At 46.5% G+C, this 23,880-nt stretch overlaps 6 non-coding genes across 6 annotated transcripts; all 6 read left to right on the top strand.

Annotated features, from left to right (window-relative positions):
* The first annotated feature begins 1,176 nt into the window (after nt 1-1,176).
* trnav-cac (transfer RNA valine (anticodon CAC)) lies at nt 1,177-1,249 on the top strand. Its single transcript has one exon. It is a non-coding gene; the product is annotated as a tRNA-Val (tRNA).
* A 3,058-nt stretch (nt 1,250-4,307) lies between these two features.
* Nucleotides 4,308-4,380, top strand: trnav-cac (transfer RNA valine (anticodon CAC)). Its single transcript has one exon. It is a non-coding gene; the product is annotated as a tRNA-Val (tRNA).
* Nucleotides 4,381-7,438: 3,058 nt separating this feature from the next.
* Nucleotides 7,439-7,511, top strand: trnav-cac (transfer RNA valine (anticodon CAC)). The gene has a single exon. It is a non-coding gene; the product is annotated as a tRNA-Val (tRNA).
* Nucleotides 7,512-10,569: 3,058 nt separating this feature from the next.
* trnav-cac (transfer RNA valine (anticodon CAC)) lies at nt 10,570-10,642 on the top strand. Its single transcript has one exon. It is a non-coding gene; the product is annotated as a tRNA-Val (tRNA).
* A 3,058-nt stretch (nt 10,643-13,700) lies between these two features.
* Nucleotides 13,701-13,773, top strand: trnav-cac (transfer RNA valine (anticodon CAC)). The gene has a single exon. It is a non-coding gene; the product is annotated as a tRNA-Val (tRNA).
* Nucleotides 13,774-19,963: 6,190 nt separating this feature from the next.
* On the top strand, nt 19,964-20,036 carry trnav-cac (transfer RNA valine (anticodon CAC)). The gene has a single exon. It is a non-coding gene; the product is annotated as a tRNA-Val (tRNA).
* Nucleotides 20,037-23,880: the final 3,844 nt, after the last annotated feature.

Below are 23,880 nucleotides of genomic sequence, written 5' to 3'. Positions count from 1 at the left end.
GTCATGATCGTGTTCGCCTCCCGCGCAGAAAATCGCAAGCAGCTGTGCTGTTCCAGGCAAGTTGAGCTTGTACTGGAACCGAATGGAGACCGGTATTTCATCGCTGTTGTGAAACAAAGTCCCTGGGTGACTCGACTCGTCGTTATTTGGTTTTTCGGCCAATGGGAAAATCGTTCCAACGAATTTCGATGTGATATGTTGTTGAATTTCTCCCATTTGTGAGATTACTTTATAAATCATGCCCTCGGACTGTCTCACATTTAGCATTCATGCATCTCTGTGTCTGAAAATGCATTAGGTATGCCAGCTTTGTTTGTGTTCCGTGTTAAATGCTTTCTGTTTTGCGATTCGCTCAATACTTTACGAGTTAACAGCGTTTCTGAGGAAACTTCCAGCTGCAAAAGTCCTTAACTGAGGATCTGGGAAAATTTCACAGAGTATGGTCAGTCGGAGCAAAAGTAAGGAAGTCGTTCCTTTCTGCAGTGTTTCGCAATACTACCTTTCCCGTGAGCATCGAACACAGTAAAGGATTGTGCCACAGACTGCGACGGCAAGCTCCGCTAAAAAGTAATCCTTTAAAGCAGGTGTAAGCAACACAACGTTTTTGGGGGACACCGCGTGGAAACAGATCCTTCGGTGTATCTCGTCCATGCTCAGCACATAGCCAAATATAAACAAGTCCGGTTCCCCAGTATTTGGCCCCAAACCCTCTCAACCCATCCTATCCAGAAACTCATGCAATTTTCTGAGTCTCCTCCACTTCCTCTGGTAGCTCATTCGATACACGCACAACCTTCTGTGTGGGAAATGTGCCTCAGGTCCTTTGTCAATTTCAGCCCACTCACCTTAAACCTATGCTCTCGAGTTTTCAACTCACCCCAACTTGGGTAAAACACGTAAATACTCAGTTTCCAACCCTTCCATTAGATCATGTCGCAGTCGTTACGCTGCAGGGAAAGTCGTCCCAGCCTAGTCCACCTCGCCCTACGGTCCAAACATTGACCACATCCTTGTCTATGTTTTATCATCAATTTCACGTGTCTTTTTTTTAATGTTTTGAAGATGTCAATTACGCTGGACAACAACGAGCTATTGGAAACAGAAAGGTGAAACGAAGAATGGCTTCAACTTTCAGTGCTGGATGCCCCTGAGCTGCCGGACGGGCGGCTGCGGCTTGTTTCTGTAGTGTAGTGGTCATCACGTTCGCCTCACACGCGAAAGGTCCCCAGTTCGAAACTGGGCAGAAACTGCTTTGTTCTTCAACGGCAGCCTTTTACATGGGCAAGAACGGTGCTTTCTTGCTTGCTTTCCCATCTGCAAACCTGCCTTCGAAGTTGCTTGAACAAATCTGCTCGCGTAGTGAAATGTAATGCAATTCCATTTAATGACTGTGCAAAGAATTGTAAAGTTTTTATCCAAACTGGTTCTGATCATATGCAATTCTGTTTGAGAGTGTAGTTACCCCCTTCTGATTCTTCTACGAAAAGCAGTACCGCATTTGCATTCCTTGCGCAGGCGGCTCGGTTCAAAGACAGGGAAGAAGCTGATGCGCTGGTGTCACAGTGCACCACGGATTCCTGAACTTGTCTGTCTGTTAAATGTCCCCCAAAGGCGTCTCTGAAAGGCCTCGTTTGGAAGCTGTCTGTCGTTATTCAACGTACGAGAATTGGCACCAGAGGTCCTGAATCATGTTTTGGAGCAGTTCGCACTTGAGTGGCTGTTTCAATCAGCAACAGCAATGAAAGACATTACACTCTCAGAGGAAACTCTGGACCTGTGCTTTCATGGTGTCGCTAGTATTAAGGTGCGCCAGAGACCTAAGCCACGTTGGAACTGAAACGGAGGAATCGACAGAGAGGTTACAGAATGACATCGCATCCATTTGGTATTCTTGAAATCACTGAGGAGCAGGAAAATGTAAACGGGGAAGTCGAGTGGGGAAGTCAGGCAGTTGCAGCTCTGGAGAAACTCCTTCTTTGTGACTCACTCAGCAACCAGACACGTGAAGGTGACTCAGAGGCGTGAGAGCTCTTCACATCGAGAACAAAAAGCAATCAAGGGCAGTTAGCACCTCTTCCGGAGTGGGGGTGGGGTGAGGTAATTACCTTTTGACTTTGTTACTATGTTGAGAAACTGCCTTTTAGATTGAAGTGAACAGAAACTGCATTTCTAATAAGCACCATGGAATTGAGCAAAATTTATTGAGTCGCTTCTCGTCGATTCCCACACAGGTTTCCGACTCAGTTGGTATCCATGTGGCTGATGTCCAGGAGTGAACATCTCTGCAGCAAATTGCACGGTTAGGGTAAAAGGCAAGGAAAGTGGCATCTAGAACTGGCTCCGAGGTCAGAGCATCCTCACAATGTAATCTGTCGTTCTCGAATAGGAATGCGACCTCCGGTTTTAGGGTGGAGTACATTGTTTGGGACTCTTTTTCTGCAAAACAGGCACAGTGACTGAAATTACGCTGCACGGTATGATGTGGAACACGGCTTTGTGCATTTTCCCTGTAGTCCGGTGTGCTTCATGTTCCGTGTAAACGTGAAACTTGCCCTGTTTCAAGCAATGGGTGAAATCATTTAGCAAAGCAAGAATCGAAATTGCAGTAATGTCAAGCAGCTCGTGGTTATTTGACCAAATCATAACCGAACATATATTCTCACAGATACATTTGGAGCTGAAAGGAGTCTGAGAAGATAGACTCAGCTTACCATTGAGTTTTGTCTGGATTGATGGGCTCTCATTATCTGCTGCGAAATTGATATTGTAGACGGGCACATCCCAGCAGCTGTGCGAGTCGGAGAGGGATCATGGAACCATTTTCATGTGACTTGGCATCTGTTGTTATGCAGGAGAGCACAGTTGGAAACGCAAGAAAATGGTGCGCGCGGCCGGCTGGTAGTGTGGCCGAGCGGTCTAAGGCGCTGGATCCAGGTTCCAGTCTCGAAAGGGGCGTGGGTTCGGATCCCACCACTGCCATTTCTGCAGATCAACTCCAACGCTGCAGCTTGTTAAAATGCTGTTTCTGTCCCCACTGTATTGATGTTGAAAACAAAAGTAAAATGGCTTTGCTTCCCGGGGAATTAACTGTGGTGTGGGATAGTGCCGAATATTTCAAAGTGTCTCTGTCTGTCATGATCGTGTTCGCCTCCCGCGCAGAAAATCGCAAGCAGCTGTGCTGTTCCAGGCAAGTTGAGCTTGTACTGGAACCGAATGGAGACCGGTATTTCATCGCTGTTGTGAAACAAAGTCCCTGGGTGACTCGACTCGTCGTTATTTGGTTTTTCGGCCAATGGGAAAATCGTTCCAACGAATTTCGATGTGATATATTGTTGAATTTCTCCCATTTGTGAGATTACTTTATAAATCATGCCCTCGGACTGTCTCACATTTAGCATTCATGCATCTCTGTGTCTGAAAATGCATTAGGTATGCCAGCTTTGTTTGTGTTCCGTGTTAAATGCTTTCTGTTTTGCGATTCGCTCAATACTTTACGAGTTAACAGCGTTTCTGAGGAAACTTCCAGCTGCAAAAGTCTTTAACTGAGGATCTGGGAAAATTTCACAGAGTATGGTCAGTCGGAGCAAAAGTAAGGAAGTCGTTCCTTTCTGCAGTGTTTCGCAATACTACCTTTCCCGTGAGCATCGAACACAGTAAAGGATTGTGCCACAGACTGCGACGGCAAGCTCCGCTAAAAAGTAATCCTTTAAAGCAGGTGTAAGCAACACAACGTTTTTGGGGGACACCGCGTGGAAACAGATCCTTCGGTGTATCTCGTCCATGCTCAGCACATAGCCAAATATAAACAAGTCCGGTTCCCCAGTATTTGGCCCCAAACCCTCTCAACCCATCCTATCCAGAAACTCATGCAATTTTCTGAGCCTCCTCCGCTTCCTCTGGTAGCTCATTCGATACACGCACAACCTTCTGTGTGGGAAATGTGCCTCAGGTCCTTTGTCAATTTCAGCCCACTCACCTTAAACCTATGCTCTCGAGTTTTCAACTCACCCCAACTTGGGTAAAACACGTAAATACTCAGTTTCCAACCCTTCCATTAGATCATGTCGCAGTCGTTACGCTGCAGGGAAAGTCGTCCCAGCCTAGTCCACCTCGCCCTACGGTCCAAACATTGACCACATCCTTGTCTATGTTTTATCATCAATTTCACGTGTCTTTTTTTAAATGTTTTGAAGATGTCAATTACGCTGGACAACAACGAGCTATTGGAAACAGAAAGGTGAAACGAAGAATGGCTTCAACTTTCAGTGCTGGATGCCCCTGAGCTGCCGGACGGGCGGCTGCGGCTTGTTTCTGTAGTGTAGTGGTCATCACGTTCGCCTCACACGCGAAAGGTCCCCAGTTCGAAACTGGGCAGAAACTGCTTTGTTCTTCAACGGCAGCCTTTTACATGGGCAAGAACGGTGCTTTCTTGCTTGCTTTCCCATCTGCAAACCTGCCTTCGAAGTTGCTTGAACAAATCTGCTCGCGTAGTGAAATGTAATGCAATTCCATTTAATGACTGTGCAAAGAATTGTAAAGTTTTTATCCAAACTGGTTCTGATCATATGCAATTCTGTTTGAGAGTGTAGTTACCCCCTTCTGATTCTTCTACGAAAAGCAGTACCGCATTTGCATTCCTTGCGCAGGCGGCTCGGTTCAAAGACAGGGAAGAAGCTGATGCGCTGGTGTCACAGTGCACCACGGATTCCTGAACTTGTCTGTCTGTTAAATGTCCCCCAAAGGCGTCTCTGAAAGGCCTCGTTTGGAAGCTGTCTGTCGTTATTCAACGTACGAGAATTGGCACCAGAGGTCCTGAATCATGTTTTGGAGCAGTTCGCACTTGAGTGGCTGTTTCAATCAGCAACAGCAATGAAAGACATTACACTCTCAGAGGAAACTCTGGACCTGTGCTTTCATGGTGTCGCTAGTATTAAGGTGCGCCAGAGACCTAAGCCACGTTGGAACTGAAACGGAGGAATCGACAGAGAGGTTACAGAATGACATCGCATCCATTTGGTATTCTTGAAATCACTGAGGAGCAGGAAAATGTAAACGGGGAAGTCGAGTGGGGAAGTCAGGCAGTTGCAGCTCTGGAGAAACTCCTTCTTTGTGACTCACTCAGCAACCAGACACGTGAAGGTGACTCAGAGGCGTGAGAGCTCTTCACATCGAGAACAAAAAGCAATCAAGGGCAGTTAGCACCTCTTCCGGAGTGGGGGTGGGGTGAGGTAATTACCTTTTGACTTTGTTACTATGTTGAGAAACTGCCTTTTAGATTGAAGTGAACAGAAACTGCATTTCTAATAAGCACCATGGAATTGAGCAAAATTTATTGAGTCGCTTCTCGTCGATTCCCACACAGGTTTCCGACTCAGTTGGTATCCATGTGGCTGATGTCCAGGAGTGAACATCTCTGCAGCAAATTGCACGGTTAGGGTAAAAGGCAAGGAAAGTGGCATCTAGAACTGGCTCCGAGGTCAGAGCATCCTCACAATGTAATCTGTCGTTCTCGAATAGGAATGCGACCTCCGGTTTTAGGGTGGAGTACATTGTTTGGGACTCTTTTTCTGCAAAACAGGCACAGTGACTGAAATTACGCTGCACGGTATGATGTGGAACACGGCTTTGTGCATTTTCCCTGTAGTCCGGTGTGCTTCATGTTCCGTGTAAACGTGAAACTTGCCCTGTTTCAAGCAATGGGTGAAATCATTTAGCAAAGCAAGAATCGAAATTGCAGTAATGTCAAGCAGCTCGTGGTTATTTGACCAAATCATAACCGAACATATATTCTCACAGATACATTTGGAGCTGAAAGGAGTCTGAGAAGATAGACTCAGCTTACCATTGAGTTTTGTCTGGATTGATGGGCTCTCATTATCTGCTGCGAAATTGATATTGTAGACGGGCACATCCCAGCAGCTGTGCGAGTCGGAGAGGGATCATGGAACCATTTTCATGTGACTTGGCATCTGTTGTTATGCAGGAGAGCACAGTTGGAAACGCAAGAAAATGGTGCGCGCAGCCGGCTGGTAGTGTGGCCGAGCGGTCTAAGGCGCTGGATCCAGGTTCCAGTCTCGAAAGGGGCGTGGGTTCGGATCCCACCACTGCCATTTCTGCAGATCAACTCCAACGCTGCAGCTTGTTAAAATGCTGTTTCTGTCCCCACTGTATTGATGTTGAAAACAAAAGTAAAATGGCATTGCTTCCCGGGGAGTTAACTGTGGTGTGGGATAGTGCCGAATATTTCAAAGTGTCTCTGTCTGTCATGATCGTGTTCGCCTCCCGCGCAGAAAATCGCATGCAGCTGTGCTGTTCCAGGCAAGTTGAGCTTGTACTGGAACCGAATGGAGACCGGTATTTCATCGCTGTTGTGAAACAAAGTCCTGGGGTGACTCGACTCGTCGTTATTTGGTTTTTCGGCCAATGGGAAAATCGTTCCAACGAATTTCGATGTGATATGTTGTTGAATTTCTCCCATTTGTGAGATTACTTTATAAATCATGCCCTCGGACTGTCTCACATTTAGCATTCATGCATCTCTGTGTCTGAAAATGCATTAGGTATGCCAGCTTTGTTTGTGTTCCGTGTTAAATGCTTTCTGTTTTGCGATTCGCTCAATACTTTACGAGTTAACAGCGTTTCTGAGGAAACTTCCAGCTGCAAAAGTCCTTAACTGAGGATCTGGGAAAATTTCACAGAGTATGGTCAGTCGGAGCAAAAGTAAGGAAGTCGTTCCTTTCTGCAGTGTTTCGCAATACTACCTTTCCCGTGAGCATCGAACACAGTAAAGGATTGTGCCACAGACTGCGACGGCAAGCTCCGCTAAAAAGTAATCCTTTAAAGCAGGTGTAAGCAACACAACGTTTTTGGGGGACACCGCGTGGAAACAGATCCTTCGGTGTATCTCGTCCATGCTCAGCACATAGCCAAATATAAACAAGTCCGTTTCCCCAGTATTTGGCCCCAAACCCTCTCAACCCATCCTATCCAGAAACTCATGCAATTTTCTGAGCCTCCTCCGCTTCCTCTGGTAGCTCATTCGATACACGCACAACATTCTGTGTGGGAAATGTGCCTCAGGTCCTTTGTCAATTTCAGCCCACTCACCTTAAACCTATGCTCTCGAGTTTTCAACTCACCCCAACTTGGGTAAAACACGTAAATACTCAGTTTCCAACCCTTCCATTAGATCATGTCGCAGTCGTTACGCTGCAGGGAAAGTCGTCCCAGCCTAGTCCACCTCGCCCTACGGTCCAAACATTGACCACATCCTTGTCTATGTTTTATCATCAATTTCACGTGTCTTTTTTTAAATGTTTTGAAGATGTCAATTACGCTGGACAACAACGAGCTATTGGAAACAGAAAGGTGAAACGAAGAATGGCTTCAACTTTCAGTGCTGGATGCCCCTGAGCTGCCGGACGGGCGGCTGCGGCTTGTTTCTGTAGTGTAGTGGTCATCACGTTCGCCTCACACGCGAAAGGTCCCCAGTTCGAAACTGGGCAGAAACTGCTTTGTTCTTCAACGGCAGCCTTTTACATGGGCAAGAACGGTGCTTTCTTGCTTGCTTTCCCATCTGCAAACCTGCCTTCGAAGTTGCTTGAACAAATCTGCTCGCGTAGTGAAATGTAATGCAATTCCATTTAATGACTGTGCAAAGAAATGTAAAGTTTTTATCCAAACTGGTTCTGATCATATGCAATTCTGTTTGAGAGTGTAGTTACCCCCTTCTGATTCTTCTACGAAAAGCAGTACCGCATTTGCATTCCTTGCGCAGGCGGCTCGGTTCAAAGACAGGGAAGAAGCTGATGCGCTGGTGTCACAGTGCACCACGGATTCCTGAACTTGTCTGTCTGTTAAATGTCCCCCAAAGGCGTCTCTGAAAGGCCTCGTTTGGAAGCTGTCTGTCGTTATTCAACGTACGAGAATTGGCACCAGAGGTCCTGAATCATGTTTTGGAGCAGTTCGCACTTGAGTGGCTGTTTCAATCAGCAACAGCAATGAAAGACATTACACTCTCAGAGGAAACTCTGGACCTGTGCTTTCATGGTGTCGCTAGTATTAAGGTGCGCCAGAGACCTAAGCCACGTTGGAACTGAAACGGAGGAATCGACAGAGAGGTTACAGAATGACATCGCATCCATTTGGTATTCTTGAAATCACTGAGGAGCAGGAAAATGTAAACGGGGAAGTCGAGTGGGGAAGTCAGGCAGTTGCAGCTCTGGAGAAACTCCTTCTTTGTGACTCACTCAGCAACCAGACACGTGAAGGTGACTCAGAGGCGTGAGAGCTCTTCACATCGAGAACAAAAAGCAATCAAGGGCAGTTAGCACCTCTTCCGGAGTGGGGGTGGGGTGAGGTAATTACCTTTTGACTTTGTTACTATGTTGAGAAACTGCCTTTTAGATTGAAGTGAACAGAAACTGCATTTCTAATAAGCACCATGGAATTGAGCAAAATTTATTGAGTCGCTTCTCGTCGATTCCCACACAGGTTTCCGACTCAGTTGGTATCCATGTGGCTGATGTCCAGGAGTGAACATCTCTGCAGCAAATTGCACGGTTAGGGTAAAAGGCAAGGAAAGTGGCATCTAGAACTGGCTCCGAGGTCAGAGCATCCTCACAATGTAATCTGTCGTTCTCGAATAGGAATGCGACCTCCGGTTTTAGGGTGGAGTACATTGTTTGGGACTCTTTTTCTGCAAAACAGGCACAGTGACTGAAATTACGCTGCACGGTATGATGTGGAACACGGCTTTGTGCATTTTCCCTGTAGTCCGGTGTGCTTCATGTTCCGTGTAAACGTGAAACTTGCCCTGTTTCAAGCAATGGGTGAAATCATTTAGCAAAGCAAGAATCGAAATTGCAGTAATGTCAAGCAGCTCGTGGTTATTTGACCAAATCATAACCGAACATATATTCTCACAGATACATTTGGAGCTGAAAGGAGTCTGAGAAGATAGACTCAGCTTACCATTGAGTTTTGTCTGGATTGATGGGCTCTCATTATCTGCTGCGAAATTGATATTGTAGACGGGCACATCCCAGCAGCTGTGCGAGTCGGAGAGGGATCATGGAACCATTTTCATGTGACTTGGCATCTGTTGTTATGCAGGAGAGCACAGTTGGAAACGCAAGAAAATGGTGCGCGCGGCCGGCTGGTAGTGTGGCCGAGCGGTCTAAGGCGCTGGATCCAGGTTCCAGTCTCGAAAGGGGCGTGGGTTCGGATCCCACCACTGCCATTTCTGCAGATCAACTCCAACGCTGCAGCTTGTTAAAATGCTGTTTCTGTCCCCACTGTATTGATGTTGAAAACAAAAGTAAAATGGCTTTGCTTCCCGGGGAATTAACTGTGGTGTGGGATAGTGCCGAATATTTCAAAGTGTCTCTGTCTGTCATGATCGTGTTCGCCTCCCGCGCAGAAAATCGCAAGCAGCTGTGCTGTTCCAGGCAAGTTGAGCTTGTACTGGAACCGAATGGAGACCGGTATTTCATCGCTGTTGTGAAACAAAGTCCCTGGGTGACTCGACTCGTCGTTATTTGGTTTTTCGGCCAATGGGAAAATCGTTCCAACGAATTTCGATGTGATATGTTGTTGAATTTCTCCCATTTGTGAGATTACTTTATAAATCATGCCCTCGGACTGTCTCACATTTAGCATTCATGCATCTCTGTGTCTGAAAATGCATTAGGTATGCCAGCTTTGTTTGTGTTCCGTGTTAAATGCTTTCTGTTTTGCGATTCGCTCAATACTTTACGAGTTAACAGCGTTTCTGAGGAAACTTCCAGCTGCAAAAGTCCTTAACTGAGGATCTGGGAAAATTTCACAGAGTATGGTCAGTCGGAGCAAAAGTAAGGAAGTCGTTCCTTTCTGCAGTGTTTCGCAATACTACCTTTCCCGTGAGCATCGAACACAGTAAAGGATTGTGCCACAGACTGCGACGGCAAGCTCCGCTAAAAAGTAATCCTTTAAAGCAGGTGTAAGCAACACAACGTTTTTGGGGGACACCGCGTGGAAACAGATCCTTCGGTGTATCTCGTCCATGCTCAGCACATAGCCAAATATAAACAAGTCCGGTTCCCCAGTATTTGGCCCCAAACCCTCTCAACCCATCCTATCCAGAAACTCATGCAATTTTCTGAGCCTCCTCCGCTTCCTCTGGTAGCTCATTCGATACACGCACAACCTTCTGTGTGGGAAATGTGCCTCAGGTCCTTTGTCAATTTCAGCCCACTCACCTTAAACCTATGCTCTCGAGTTTTCAACTCACCCCAACTTGGGTAAAACACGTAAATACTCAGTTTCCAACCCTTCCATTAGATCATGTCGCAGTCGTTACGCTGCAGGGAAAGTCGTCCCAGCCTAGTCCACCTCGCCCTACGGTCCAAACATTGACCACATCCTTGTCTATGTTTTATCATCAATTTCACGTGTCTTTTTTTAAATGTTTTGAAGATGTCAATTACGCTGGACAACAACGAGCTATTGGAAACAGAAAGGTGAAACGAAGAATGGCTTCAACTTTCAGTGCTGGATGCCCCTGAGCTGCGGGACGGGCGGCTGCGGCTTGTTTCTGTAGTGTAGTGGTCATCACGTTCGCCTCACACGCGAAAGGTCCCCAGTTCGAAACTGGGCAGAAACTGCTTTGTTCTTCAACGGCAGCCTTTTACATGGGCAAGAACGGTGCTTTCTTGCTTGCTTTCCCATCTGCAAACCTGCCTTCGAAGTTGCTTGAACAAATCTGCTCGCGTAGTGAAATGTAATGCAATTCCATTTAATGACTGTGCAAAGAATTGTAAAGTTTTTATCCAAACTGGTTCTGATCATATGCAATTCTGTTTGAGAGTGTAGTTACCCCCTTCTGATTCTTCTACGAAAAGCAGTACCGCATTTGCATTCCTTGCGCAGGCGGCTCGGTTCAAAGACAGGGAAGAAGCTGATGCGCTGGTGTCACAGTGCACCACGGATTCCTGAACTTGTCTGTCTGTTAAATGTACCCCAAAGGCGTCTCTGAAAGGCCTCGTTTGGAAGCTGTCTGTCGTTATTCAACGTACGAGAATTGGCACCAGAGGTCCTGAATCATGTTTTGGAGCAGTTCGCACTTGAGTGGCTGTTTCAATCAGCAACAGCAATGAAAGACATTACACTCTCAGAGGAAACTCTGGACCTGTGCTTTCATGGTGTCGCTAGTATTAAGGTGCGCCAGAGACCTAAGCCACGTTGGAACTGAAACGGAGGAATCGACAGAGAGGTTACAGAATGACATCGCATCCATTTGGTATTCTTGAAATCACTGAGGAGCAGGAAAATGTAAACGGGGAAGTCGAGTGGGGAAGTCAGGCAGTTGCAGCTCTGGAGAAACTCCTTCTTTGTGACTCACTCAGCAACCAGACACGTGAAGGTGACTCAGAGGCGTGAGAGCTCTTCACATCGAGAACAAAAAGCAATCAAGGGCAGTTAGCACCTCTTCCGGAGTGGGGGTGGGGTGAGGTAATTACCTTTTGACTTTGTTACTATGTTGAGAAACTGCCTTTTAGATTGAAGTGAACAGAAACTGCATTTCTAATAAGCACCATGGAATTGAGCAAAATTTATTGAGTCGCTTCTCGTCGATTCCCACACAGGTTTCCGACTCAGTTGGTATCCATGTGGCTGATGTCCAGGAGTGAACATCTCTGCAGCAAATTGCACGGTTAGGGTAAAAGGCAAGGAAAGTGGCATCTAGAACTGGCTCCGAGGTCAGAGCATCCTCACAATGTAATCTGTCGTTCTCGAATAGGAATGCGACCTCCGGTTTTAGGGTGGAGTACATTGTTTGGGACTCTTTTTCTGCAAAACAGGCACAGTGACTGAAATTACGCTGCACGGTATGATGTGGAACACGGCTTTGTGCATTTTCCCTGTAGTCCGGTGTGCTTCATGTTCCGTGTAAACGTGAAACTTGCCCTGTTTCAAGCAATGGGTGAAATCATTTAGCAAAGCAAGAATCGAAATTGCAGTAATGTCAAGCAGCTCGTGGTTATTTGACCAAATCATAACCGAACATATATTCTCACAGATACATTTGGAGCTGAAAGGAGTCTGAGAAGATAGACTCAGCTTACCATTGAGTTTTGTCTGGATTGATGGGCTCTCATTATCTGCTGCGAAATTGATATTGTAGACGGGCACATCCCAGCAGCTGTGCGAGTCGGAGAGGGATCATGGAACCATTTTCATGTGACTTGGCATCTGTTGTTATGCAGGAGAGCACAGTTGGAAACGCAAGAAAATGGTGCGCGCGGCCGGCTGGTAGTGTGGCCGAGCGGTCTAAGGCGCTGGATCCAGGTTCCAGTCTCGAAAGGGGCGTGGGTTCGGATCCCACCACTGCCATTTCTGCAGATCAACTCCAACGCTGCAGCTTGTTAAAATGCTGTTTCTGTCCCCACTGTATTGATGTTGAAAACAAAAGTAAAATGGCTTTGCTTCCCGGGGAATTAACTGTGGTGTGGGATAGTGCCGAATATTTCAAAGTGTCTCTGTCTGTCATGATCGTGTTCGCCTCCCGCGCAGAAAATCGCAAGCAGCTGTGCTGTTCCAGGCAAGTTGAGCTTGTACTGGAACCGAATGGAGACCGGTATTTCATCGCTGTTGTGAAACAAAGTCCTGGGGTGACTCGACTCGTCGTTATTTGGTTTTTCGGCCAATGGGAAAATCGTTCCAACGAATTTCGATGTGATATGTTGTTGAATTTCTCCCATTTGTGAGATTACTTTATAAATCATGCCCTCGGACTGTCTCACATTTAGCATTCATGCATCTCTGTGTCTGAAAATGCATTAGGTATGCCAGCTTTGTTTGTGTTCCGTGTTAAATGCTTTCTGTTTTGCGATTCGCTCAATACTTTACGAGTTAACAGCGTTTCTGAGGAAACTTCCAGCTGCAAAAGTCCTTAACTGAGGATCTGGGAAAATTTCACAGAGTATGGTCAGTCGGAGCAAAAGTAAGGAAGTCGTTCCTTTCTGCAGTGTTTCGCAATACTACCTTTCCCGTGAGCATCGAACACAGTAAAGGATTGTGCCACAGACTGCGACGGCAAGCTCCGCTAAAAAGTAATCCTTTAAAGCAGGTGTAAGCAAGACAACGTTTTTGGGGGACACCGCGTGGAAACAGATCCTTCGGTGTATCTCGTCCATGCTCAGCACATAGCCAAATATAAACAAGTCCGTTTCCCCAGTATTTGGCCCCAAACCCTCTCAACCCATCCTATCCAGAAACTCATGCAATTTTCTGAGCCTCCTCCGCTTCCTCTGGTAGCTCATTCGATACACGCACAACATTCTGTGTGGGAAATGTGCCTCAGGTCCTTTGTCAATTTCAGCCCACTCACCTTAAACCTATGCTCTCGAGTTTTCAACTCACCCCAACTTGGGTAAAACACGTAAATACTCAGTTTCCAACCCTTCCATTAGATCATGTCGCAGTCGTTACGCTGCAGGGAAAGTCGTCCCAGCCTAGTCCACCTCGCCCTACGGTCCAAACATTGACCACATCCTTGTCTATGTTTTATCATCAATTTCACGTGTCTTTTTTTTAATGTTTTGAAGATGTCAATTACGCTGGACAACAACGAGCTATTGGAAACAGAAAGGTGAAACGAAGAATGGCTTCAACTTTCAGTGCTGGATGCCCCTGAGCTGCCGGACGGGCGGCTGCGGCTTGTTTCTGTAGTGTAGTGGTCATCACGTTCGCCTCACACGCGAAAGGTCCCCAGTTCGAAACTGGGCAGAAACTGCTTTGTTCTTCAACGGCAGCCTTTTACATGGGCAAGAACGGTGCTTTCTTGCTTGCTTTCCCATCTGCAAACCTGCCTTCGAAGTTGCTTGAACAAATCTGCTCGCGTAGTGAAATGTAATGCAATTCCATTTAATGACTGTGCAAAGAATTGTAAAGTTTTTATCCAAACTGGTTCTGATCATATGCAATTCTGTTTGAGAGTGTAGTTACCCCCTTCTGATTCTTCTACGAAAAGCAGTACCGCATTTGCATTCCTTGCGCAGGCGGCTCGGTTCAAAGACAGGGAAGAAGCTGATGCGCTGGTGTCACAGTGCACCACGGATTCCTGAACTTGTCTGTCTGTCAAATGTCCCCCAAAGGCGTCTCTGAAAGGCCTCGTTTGGAAGCTGTCTGTCGTTATTCAACGTACGAGAATTGGCACCAGAGGTCCTGAATCATGTTTTGGAGCAGTTCGCACTTGAGTGGCTGTTTCAATCAGCAACAGCAATGAAAGACATTACACTCTCAGAGGAAACTCTGGACCTGTGCTTTCATGGTGTCGCTAGTATTAAGGTGCGCCAGAGACCTAAGCCACGTTGGAACTGAAACGGAGGAATCGACAGAGAGGTTACAGAATGACATCGCATCCATTTGGTATTCTTGAAATCACTGAGGAGCAGGAAAATGTAAACGGGGAAGTCGAGTGGGGAAGTCAGGCAGTTGCAGCTCTGGAGAAACTCCTTCTTTGTGACTCACTCAGCAACCAGACACGTGAAGGTGACTCAGAGGCGTGAGAGCTCTTCACATCGAGAACAAAAAGCAATCAAGGGCAGTTAGCACCTCTTCCGGAGTGGGGGTGGGGTGAGGTAATTACCTTTTGACTTTGTTACTATGTTGAGAAACTGCCTTTTAGATTGAAGTGAACAGAAACTGCATTTCTAATAAGCACCATGGAATTGAGCAAAATTTATTGAGTCGCTTCTCGTCGATTCCCACACAGGTTTCCGACTCAGTTGGTATCCATGTGGCTGATGTCCAGGAGTGAACATCTCTGCAGCAAATTGCACGGTTAGGGTAAAAGGCAAGGAAAGTGGCATCTAGAACTGGCTCCGAGGTCAGAGCATCCTCACAATGTAATCTGTCGTTCTCGAATAGGAATGCGACCTCCGGTTTTAGGGTGGAGTACATTGTTTGGGACTCTTTTTCTGCAAAACAGGCACAGTGACTGAAATTACGCTGCACGGTATGATGTGGAACACGGCTTTGTGCATTTTCCCTGTAGTCCGGTGTGCTTCATGTTCCGTGTAAACGTGAAACTTGCCCTGTTTCAAGCAATGGGTGAAATCATTTAGCAAAGCAAGAATCGAAATTGCAGTAATGTCAAGCAGCTCGTGGTTATTTGACCAAATCATAACCGAACATATATTCTCACAGATACATTTGGAGCTGAAAGGAGTCTGAGAAGATAGACTCAGCTTACCATTGAGTTTTGTCTGGATTGATGGGCTCTCATTATCTGCTGCGAAATTGATATTGTAGACGGGCACATCCCAGCAGCTGTGCGAGTCGGAGAGGGATCATGGAACCATTTTCATGTGACTTGGCATCTGTTGTTATGCAGGAGAGCACAGTTGGAAACGCAAGAAAATGGTGCGCGCGGCCGGCTGGTAGTGTGGCCGAGCGGTCTAAGGCGCTGGATCCAGGTTCCAGTCTCGAAAGGGGCGTGGGTTCGGATCCCACCACTGCCATTTCTGCAGATCAACTCCAACGCTGCAGCTTGTTAAAATGCTGTTTCTGTCCCCACTGTATTGATGTTGAAAACAAAAGTAAAATGGCTTTGCTTCCCGGGGAATTAACTGTGGTGTGGGATAGTGCCGAATATTTCAAAGTGTCTCTGTCTGTCATGATCGTGTTCGCCTCCCGCGCAGAAAATCGCAAGCAGCTGTGCTGTTCCAGGCAAGTTGAGCTTGTACTGGAACCGAATGGAGACCGGTATTTCATCGCTGTTGTGAAACAAAGTCCTGGGGTGACTCGACTCGTCGTTATTTGGTTTTTCGGCCAATGGGAAAATCGTTCCAACGAATTTCGATGTGATATGTTGTTGAATTTCTCCCATTTGTGAGATTACTTTATAAATCATGCCCTCGGACTGTCTCACATTTAGCATTCATGCATCTCTGTGTCTGAAAATGCATTAGGTATGCCAGCTTTGTTTGTGTTCCGTGTTAAATGCTTTCTGTTTTGCGATTCGCTCAATACTTTACGAGTTAACAGCGTTTCTGAGGAAACTTCCAGCTGCAAAAGTCCTTAACTGAGGATCTGGGAAAATTTCACAGAGTATGGTCAGTCGGAGCAAAAGTAAGGAAGTCGTTCCTTTCTGCAGTGTTTCGCAATACTACCTTTCCCGTGAGCATCGAACACAGTAAAGGATTGTGCCACAGACTGCGACGGCAAGCTCCGCTAAAAAGTAATCCTTTAAAGCAGGTGTAAGCAACACAACGTTTTTGGGGGACACCGCGTGGAAACAGATCCTTCGGTGTATCTCGTCCATGCTCAGCACATAGCCAAATATAAACAAGTCCGTTTCCCCAGTATTTGGCCCCAAACCCTCTCAACCCATCCTATCCAGAAACTCATGCAATTTTCTGAGCCTCCTCCGCTTCCTCTGGTAGCTCATTCGATACACGCACAACATTCTGTGTGGGAAATGTGCCTCAGGTCCTTTGTCAATTTCAGCCCACTCACCTTAAACCTATGCTCTCGAGTTTTCAACTCACCCCAACTTGGGTAAAACACGTAAATACTCAGTTTCCAACCCTTCCATTAGATCATGTCGCAGTCGTTACGCTGCAGGGAAAGTCGTCCCAGCCTAGTCCACCTCGCCCTACGGTCCAAACATTGACCACATCCTTGTCTATGTTTTATCATCAATTTCACGTGTCTTTTTTTAAATGTTTTGAAGATGTCAATTACGCTGGACAACAACGAGCTATTGGAAACAGAAAGGTGAAACGAAGAATGGCTTCAACTTTCAGTGCTGGATGCCCCGGAGCTGCGGGACGGGCGGCTGCGGCTTGTTTCTGTAGTGTTGTGGTCATCACGTTCGCCTCACACGCGAAAGGTCCCCAGTTCGAAACTGGGCAGAAACTGCTTTGTTCTTCAACGGCAGCCTTTTACATGGGCAAGAACGGTGCTTTCTTGCTTGCTTTCCCATCTGCAAACCTGCCTTCGAAGTTGCTTGAACAAATCTGCTCGCGTAGTGAAATGTAATGCAATTCCATTTAATGACTGTGCAAAGAAATGTAAAGTTTTTATCCAAACTGGTTCTGATCATATGCAATTCTGTTTGAGAGTGTAGTTACCCCCTTCTGATTCTTCTACGAAAAGCAGTACCGCATTTGCATTCCTTGCGCAGGCGGCTCGGTTCAAAGACAGGGAAGAAGCTGATGCGCTGGTGTCACAGTGCACCACGGATTCCTGAACTTGTCTGTCTGTTAAATGTCCCCCAAAGGCGTCTCTGAAAGGCCTCGTTTGGAAGCTGTCTGTCGTTATTCAACGTACGAGAATTGGCACCAGAGGTCCTGAATCATGTTTTGGAGCAGTTCGCACTTGAGTGGCTCTTTCAATCAGCAACAGCAATGAAAGAAATTACACTCTCAGAGGAACCTCTGGACCTGTGATTTCATGGTGTCGCTCGTATTAAGGTGCGCCCCGAGACCTAAGTCACGTTGGAACTGAAACGGAGGAATCGACAGAGAGGTTACAGAATGACATCGCATCCATTTGGTATTCTTGAAATCACTGAGGAGCAGGAAAATGTAAACGGGGAAGTCGAGTGGGGAAGTCAGGCAGTTGCAGCTCTGGAGAAACTCCTTCTTTGTGACTCACTCAGCAACCAGACACGTGAAGGTGACTCAGAGGCGTGAGAGCTCTTCACATCGAGAACAAAAAGCAATCAAGGGCAGTTAGCACCTCTTCCGGAGTGGGGGTGGGGTGAGGTAATTACCTTTTGACTTTGTTACTATGTTGAGAAACTGCCTTTTAGATTGTAGTGAACAGAAACTGCATTTCTAATAAGCACCATGGAATTGAGCAAAATTTATTGAGTCGCTTCTCGTCGATTCCCACACAGGTTTCCAACTCAGTTGGTATCCATGTGGCTGATGTCCAGGAGTGAACATCTCTGCAGCAAATTGCACGGTTAGGGTAAAAGGCAAGGAAAGTGGCATCTAGAACTGGCTCCGAGGTCAGAGCATCCTCACAATGTAATCTGTCGTTCTCGAATAGGAATGCGACCTCCGGTTTTAGGGTGGAGTACATTGTTTGGGACTCTTTTTCTGCAAAACAGGCACAGTGACTGAAATTACGCTGCACGGTATGATGTGGAACACGGCTTTGTGCATTTTCCCTGTAGTCCGGTGTGCTTCATGTTCCGTGTAAACGTGAAACTTGCCCTGTTTCAAGCAATGGGTGAAATCATTTAGCAAAGCAAGAATCGAAATTGCAGTAATGTCAAGCAGCTCGTGGTTATTTGACCAAATCATAACCGAACATATATTCTCACAGATACATTTGGAGCTGAAAGGAGTCTGAGAAGATAGACTCAGCTTACCATTGAGTTTTGTCTGGATTGATGGGCTCTCATTATCTGCTGCGAAATTGATATTGTAGACGGGCACATCCCAGCAGCTGTGCGAGTCGGAGAGGGATCATGGAACCATTTTCATGTGACTTGGCAACTGTTGTTATGCAGGAGAGCACAGTTGGAAACGCAAGAAAATGGTGCGCGCGGCCGGCTGGTAGTGTGGCCGAGCGGTCTAAGGCGCTGGATCCAGGTTCCAGTCTCGAAAGGGGCGTGGGTTCGGATCCCACCACTGCCATTTCTGCAGATCAACTCCAACGCTGCAGCTTGTTAAAATGCTGTTTCTGTCCCCACTGTATTGATGTTGAAAACAAAAGTAAAATGGCTTTGCTTCCCGGGGAATTAACTGTGGTGTGGGATAGTGCCGAATATTTCAAAGTGTCTCTGTCTGTCATGATCGTGTTCGCCTCCCGCGCAGAAAATCGCAAGCAGCTGTGCTGTTCCAGGCAAGTTGAGCTTGTACTGGAACCGAATGGAGACCGGTATTTCATCGCTGTTGTGAAACAAAGTCCCTGGGTGACTCGACTCGTCGTTATTTGGTTTTTCGGCCAATGGGAAAATCGTTCCAACGAATTTCGATGTGATATGTTGTTGAATTTCTCCCATTTGTGAGATTACTTTATAAATCATGCCCTCGGACTGTCTCACATTTAGCATTCATGCATCTCTGTGTCTGAAAATGCATTAGGTATGCCAGCTTTGTTTGTGTTCCGTGTTAAATGCTTTCTGTTTTGCGATTCGCTCAATACTTTACGAGTTAACAGCGTTTCTGAGGAAACTTCCAGCTGCAAAAGTCCTTAACTGAGGATCTGGGAAAATTTCACAGAGTATGGTCAGTCGGAGCAAAAGTAAGGAAGTCGTTCCTTTCTGCAGTGTTTCGCAATACTACCTTTCCCGTGAGCATCGAACACAGTAAAGGATTGTGCCACAGACTGCGACGGCAAGCTCCGCTAAAAAGTAATCCTTTAAAGCAGGTGTAAGCAACACAACGTTTTTGGGGGACACCGCGTGGAAACAGATCCTTCGGTGTATCTCGTCCATGCTCAGCACATAGCCAAATATAAACAAGTCCGGTTCCCCAGTATTTGGCCCCAAACCCTCTCAACCCATCCTATCCAGAAACTCATGCAATTTTCTGAGTCTCCTCCGCTTCCTCTGGTAGCTCATTCGATACACGCACAACCTTCTGTGTGGGAAATGTGCCTCAGGTCCTTTGTCAATTTCAGCCCACTCACCTTAAACCTATGCTCTCGAGTTTTCAACTCACCCCAACTTGGGTAAAACACGTAAATACTCAGTTTCCAACCCTTCCATTAGATCATGTCGCAGTCGTTACGCTGCAGGGAAAGTCGTCCCAGCCTAGTCCACCTCGCCCTACGGTCCAAACATTGACCACATCCTTGTCTATGTTTTATCATCAATTTCACGTGTCTTTTTTTAAATGTTTTGAAGATGTCAATTACGCTGGACAACAACGAGCTATTGGAAACAGAAAGGTGAAACGAAGAATGGATTCAACTTTCAGTGCTGGATGCCCCTGAGCTGCCGGACGGGCGGCTGCGGCTTGTTTCTGTAGTGTAGTGGTCATCACGTTCGCCTCACACGCGAAAGGTCCCTAGTTCGAAACTGGGCAGAAACTGCTTTGTTCTTCAACGGCAGCCTTTTACATGGGCAAGAACGGTGCTTTCTTGCTTGCTTTCCCATCTGCAAACCTGCCTTCGAAGTTGCTTGAACAAATCTGCTCGCGTAGTGAAATGTAATGCAATTCCATTTAATGACTGTGCAAAGAATTGTAAAGTTTTTATCCAAACTGGTTCTGATCATATGCAATTCTGTTTGAGAGTGTAGTTACCCCCTTCTGATTCTTCTACGAAAAGCAGTACCGCATTTGCATTCCTTGCGCAGGCGGCTCGGTTCAAAGACAGGGAAGAAGCTGATGCGCTGGTGTCACAGTGCACCACGGATTCCTGAACTTGTCTGTCTGTTAAATGTCCCCCAAAGGCGTCTCTGAAAGGCCTCGTTTGGAAGCTGTCTGTCGTTATTCAACGTACGAGAATTGGCACCAGAGGTCCTGAATCATGTTTTGGAGCAGTTCGCACTTGAGTGGCTGTTTCAATCAGCAACAGCAATGAAAGACATTACACTCTCAGAGGAAACTCTGGACCTGTGCTTTCATGGTGTCGCTAGTATTAAGGTGCGCCAGAGACCTAAGCCACGTTGGAACTGAAACGGAGGAATCGACAGAGAGGTTACAGAATGACATCGCATCCATTTGGTATTCTTGAAATCACTGAGGAGCAGGAAAATGTAAACGGGGAAGTCGAGTGGGGAAGTCAGGCAGTTGCAGCTCTGGAGAAACTCCTTCTTTGTGACTCACTCAGCAACCAGACACGTGAAGGTGACTCAGAGGCGTGAGAGCTCTTCACATCGAGAACAAAAAGCAATCAAGGGCAGTTAGCACCTCTTCCGGAGTGGGGGTGGGGTGAGGTAATTACCTTTTGACTTTGTTACTATGTTGAGAAACTGCCTTTTAGATTGAAGTGAACAGAAACTGCATTTCTAATAAGCACCATGGAATTGAGCAAAATTTATTGAGTCGCTTCTCGTCGATTCCCACACAGGTTTCCGACTCAGTTGGTATCCATGTGGCTGATGTCCAGGAGTGAACATCTCTGCAGCAAATTGCACGGTTAGGGTAAAAGGCAAGGAAAGTGGCATCTAGAACTGGCTCCGAGGTCAGAGCATCCTCACAATGTAATCTGTCGTTCTCGAATAGGAATGCGACCTCCGGTTTTAGGGTGGAGTACATTGTTTGGGACTCTTTTTCTGCAAAACAGGCACAGTGACTGAAATTACGCTGCACGGTATGATGTGGAACACGGCTTTGTGCATTTTCCCTGTAGTCCGGTGTGCTTCATGTTCCGTGTAAACGTGAAACTTGCCCTGTTTCAAGCAATGGGTGAAATCATTTAGCAAAGCAAGAATCGAAATTGCAGTAATGTCAAGCAGCTCGTGGTTATTTGACCAAATCATAACCGAACATATATTCTCACAGATACATTTGGAGCTGAAAGGAGTCTGAGAAGATAGACTCAGCTTACCATTGAGTTTTGTCTGGATTGATGGGCTCTCATTATCTGCTGCGAAATTGATATTGTAGACGGGCACATCCCAGCAGCTGTGCGAGTCGGAGAGGGATCATGGAACCATTTTCATGTGACTTGGCATCTGTTGTTATGCAGGAGAGCACAGTTGGAAACGCAAGAAAATGGTGCGCGCGGCCGGCTGGTAGTGTGGCCGAGCGGTCTAAGGCGCTGGATCCAGGTTCCAGTCTCGAAAGGGGCGTGGGTTCGGATCCCACCACTGCCATTTCTGCAGATCAACTCCAACGCTGCAGCTTGTTAAAATGCTGTTTCTGTCCCCACTGTATTGATGTTGAAAACAAAAGTAAAATGGCTTTGCTTCCCGGGGAATTAACTGTGGTGTGGGATAGTGCCGAATATTTCAAAGTGTCTCTGTCTGTCATGATCGTGTTCGCCTCCCGCGCAGAAAATCGCAAGCAGCTGTGCTGTTCCAGGCAAGTTGAGCTTGTACTGGAACCGAATGGAGACCGGTATTTCATCGCTGTTGTGAAACAAAGTCCTGGGGTGACTCGACTCGTCGTTATTTGGTTTTTCGGCCAATGGGAAAATCGTTCCAACGAATTTCGATGTGATATGTTGTTGAATTTCTCCCATTTGTGAGATTACTTTATAAATCATGCCCTCGGACTGTCTCACATTTAGCATTCATGCATCTCTGTGTCTGAAAATGCATTAGGTATGCCAGCTTTGTTTGTGTTCCGTGTTAAATGCTTTCTGTTTTGCGATTCGCTCAATACTTTACGAGTTAACAGCGTTTCTGAGGAAACTTCCAGCTGCAAAAGTCCTTAACTGAGGATCTGGGAAAATTTCACAGAGTATGGTCAGTCGGAGCAAAAGTAAGGAAGTCGTTCCTTTCTGCAGTGTTTCGCAATACTACCTTTCCCGTGAGCATCGAACACAGTAAAGGATTGTGCCACAGACTGCGACGGCAAGCTCCGCTAAAAAGTAATCCTTTAAAGCAGGTGTAAGCAACACAACGTTTTTGGGGGACACCGCGTGGAAACAGATCCTTCGGTGTATCTCGTCCATGCTCAGCACATAGCCAAATATAAACAAGTCCGTTTCCCCAGTATTTGGCCCCAAACCCTCTCAACCCATCCTATCCAGAAACTCATGCAATTTTCTGAGCCTCCTCCGCTTCCTCTGGTAGCTCATTCGATACACGCACAACATTCTGTGTGGGAAATGTGCCTCAGGTCCTTTGTCAATTTCAGCCCACTCACCTTAAACCTATGCTCTCGAGTTTTCAACTCACCCCAACTTGGGTAAAACACGTAAATACTCAGTTTCCAACCCTTCCATTAGATCATGTCGCAGTCGTTACGCTGCAGGGAAAGTCGTCCCAGCCTAGTCCACCTCGCCCTACGGTCCAAACATTGACCACATCCTTGTCTATGTTTTATCATCAATTTCACGTGTCTTTTTTTAAATGTTTTGAAGATGTCAATTACGCTGGACAACAACGAGCTATTGGAAACAGAAAGGTGAAACGAAGAATGGCTTCAACTTTCAGTGCTGGATGCCCCGGAGCTGCGGGACGGGCGGCTGCGGCTTGTTTCTGTAGTGTTGTGGTCATCACGTTCGCCTCACACGCGAAAGGTCCCCAGTTCGAAACTGGGCAGAAACTGCTTTGTTCTTCAACGGCAGCCTTTTACATGGGCAAGAACGGTGCTTTCTTGCTTGCTTTCCCATCTGCAAACCTGCCTTCGAAGTTGCTTGAACAAATCTGCTCGCGTAGTGAAATGTAATGCAATTCCATTTAATGACTGTGCAAAGAAATGTAAAGTTTTTATCCAAACTGGTTCTGATCATATGCAATTCTGTTTGAGAGTGTAGTTACCCCCTTCTGATTCTTCTACGAAAAGCAGTACCGCATTTGCATTCCTTGCGCAGGCGGCTCGGTTCAAAGACAGGGAAGAAGCTGATGCGCTGGTGTCACAGTGCACCACGGATTCCTGAACTTGTCTGTCTGTTAAATGTCCCCCAAAGGCGTCTCTGAAAGGCCTCGTTTGGAAGCTGTCTGTCGTTATTCAACGTACGAGAATTGGCACCAGAGGTCCTGAATCATGTTTTGGAGCAGTTCGCACTTGAGTGGCTCTTTCAATCAGCAACAGCAATGAAAGAAATTACACTCTCAGAGGAACCTCTGGACCTGTGATTTCATGGTGTCGCTCGTATTAAGGTGCGCCCCGAGACCTAAGTCACGTTGGAACTGAAACGGAGGAATCGACAGAGAGGTTACAGAATGACATCGCATCCATTTGGTATTCTTGAAATCACTGAGGAGCAGGAAAATGTAAACGGGGAAGTCGAGTGGGGAAGTCAGGCAGTTGCAGCTCT

The sequence above is a fragment of the Chiloscyllium punctatum genome, chromosome 21 (genome assembly GCF_047496795.1).
Source record: "Chiloscyllium punctatum isolate Juve2018m chromosome 21, sChiPun1.3, whole genome shotgun sequence".
NCBI classification, from domain to species: domain Eukaryota; kingdom Metazoa; phylum Chordata; class Chondrichthyes; order Orectolobiformes; family Hemiscylliidae; genus Chiloscyllium; species Chiloscyllium punctatum.
Note: the sequence above shows the minus strand (reverse complement) of the source record. Positions and strands in the feature narration are given on the sequence as shown.